Here is a 2500-nt window from a genome sequence, read left to right as displayed (position 1 = left end):
CCAGACCGGACCGGACCGGACCCCACCCTTTCTTCCTCCTCGACACCGTCTCCCGCCCGTTTCCACGTGCCGGACGACGCCCGGTTAGAGACGGGCGCGCCCTTGACGAGATGAAGCAGGCGTTACGCTTTGGGACGCCGAAGGGGCTGGGGAGCACCAACGACCGTCAGTGAGGGAGGAGAGAAAACGCTTCTCTCGACCCGTCGTCAGCGAACGCACCGAACCTTCTACGGACCGTGAGACGCCGGCCGACAAGCCGAGCCCCGGCAAAGGAAGCCCGGCGAGGCGGCCGTGCGCGTTCACACTTGGACGCGCAGGCGGGAAGCTCGGCAGCCGGGCGGGTAGCCTGCGGGGAGCTGGTGGGCTCCCGAGACTCCCGTCCCCCGACTCGGGCCTCGCACGCCGAGCGGTCGCTAGCTTGCCAGTGCAAAAGACAGAAGCGCGGGGGCAGTAAAGCCAGGCGGACGGGTCGACCGTTGCCGGCTGTGCGCCGACCGGAGCGATCCGCCACGCCACGCCGCGTCCCCCACAACCAGGGTGTCGCATAAGGCGCTGCGAAGGTGGACCTTGATCCACATTGGGCAGAGCCTGAGTTGAGGCCCCCCAGCACGTGCCTGGGGACCAGGCGTTGAGGAGTAGGCCTTTTTTTGAGGGCCCAGAAAGTATTTTGGCAATTGTAGCGAGGTTTTGGAGTTTTATCCACAACCTTTACCTGCCTTTTTTTCTCTCCGAGCATGCCAAAGTTGAGAGAAAACGCCGTTTGGCATGGACGGGAGGAGGTGTGGAGGAGTAGTCCATTTTTGAATGGCAGCGGAAAGATTTTGGCAATTGTAGCGAGGTTCTTCGGACTTTTATCCACAACCTTTACCTGCCTTTTCCTCAGCGAGCATGCCAAAGTTGAGAGAAAACGCCCTTCGCCATTGACGGGACCAGACGTTGACGACTACGTCTTTCTTTTTTTCACGGCGCCTGAACGATTTGGGCAATTCTCCACAGCGCGTTTACTTTTTATCCACAACCTTTACCTGCCTTTTCCTCAGCGAGCATGCCAAAGTTGAGAGGAAAACGCCGTTTGGCATGGACAGGAGCAGGCGTTGACGACCAGGTCTTTTTTTTGGTCTTTTTTTTTTCACAGCGCCGGAAGGATTCAGGCAATTCTCCAAAGCCGGTTACTTTTATCCACAACCTTTACTGGACCTTTTTTTTCTTTTTTTCCTTTTTTCTCTCTCCGAGCATGCCAAAGTTGATAGAAAACGCGGTTCGGCATGGACGGGAGCAGGCGTTGAGGAGTAGGCCTTTTTTTGAGGGCCCAGAAAGTATTTTGGCAATTTTTTACTTTTTTATCCACAACCTTTACCTGCCTTTTTTTCTCTCCGAGCATGCCAAAGTTGAGAGAAAACGCCGTTTGGCATGGACGGGAGGAGGTGTGGAGGAGTAGTCCATTTTTGAATGGCAGCGGAAAGATTTTGGCAATTGTAGCGAGGTTCTTCGGACTTTTATCCACAACCTTTACCTGCCTTTTCCTCAGCGAGCATGCCAAAGTTGAGAGAAAACGCCCTTCGCCATTGACGGGACCAGACGTTGACGACTACGTCTTTCTTTTTTCACGGCGCCTGAACGATTTGGGCAATTCTCCACAGCGCGTTTACTTTTTATCCACAACCTTTACCTGCCTTTTCCTCAGCGAGCATGCCAAAGTTGAGAGGAAAACGCCGTTTGGCATGGACAGGAGCAGGCGTTGACGACCAGGTCTTTTTTTTGGTCTTTTTTTTTCACAGCGCCGGAAGGATTCAGGCAATTCTCCAAAGCCGGTTACTTTTATCCACAACCTTTACTGGACCTTTTTTTTCTTTTTTTCCTTTTTTCTCTCTCCGAGCATGCCAAAGTTGATAGAAAACGCGGTTCGGCATGGACGGGAGCAGGCGTTGAGGAGTAGGCCTTTTTTTGAGGGCCCAGAAAGTATTTTGGCAATTTTTTACTTTTTTATCCACAACCTTTACCTGCCTTTTTTTCTCTCCGAGCATGCCAAAGTTGAGAGAAAACGCCGTTTGGCATGGACGGGAGGAGGTGTGGAGGAGTAGTCCATTTTTGAATGGCAGCGGAAAGATTTTGGCAATTGTAGCGAGGTTCTTCGGACTTTTATCCACAACCTTTACCTGCCTTTTCCTCAGCGAGCATGCCAAAGTTGAGAGAAAACGCCCTTCGCCATTGACGGGACCAGACGTTGACGACTACGTCTTTCTTTTTTTCACGGCGCCTGAACGATTTGGGCAATTCTCCACAGCGCGTTTACTTTTTATCCACAACCTTTACCTGCCTTTTCCTCAGCGAGCATGCCAAAGTTGAGAGGAAAACGCCGTTTGGCATGGACAGGAGCAGGCGTTGACGACCAGGTCTTTTTTTTGGGTCTTTTTTTTTCACAGCGCCGGAAGGATTCAGGCAATTCTCCAAAGCCGGTTACTTTTATCCACAACCTTTACTGGACCTTTTTTTTCTTTTT

Source organism: Babylonia areolata, unplaced genomic scaffold, assembly GCF_041734735.1.
Source record: "Babylonia areolata isolate BAREFJ2019XMU unplaced genomic scaffold, ASM4173473v1 tig00020491, whole genome shotgun sequence".
Classification (NCBI taxonomy): Eukaryota; Metazoa; Mollusca; class Gastropoda; order Neogastropoda; family Buccinidae; genus Babylonia; species Babylonia areolata.
Note: the sequence above shows the minus strand (reverse complement) of the source record.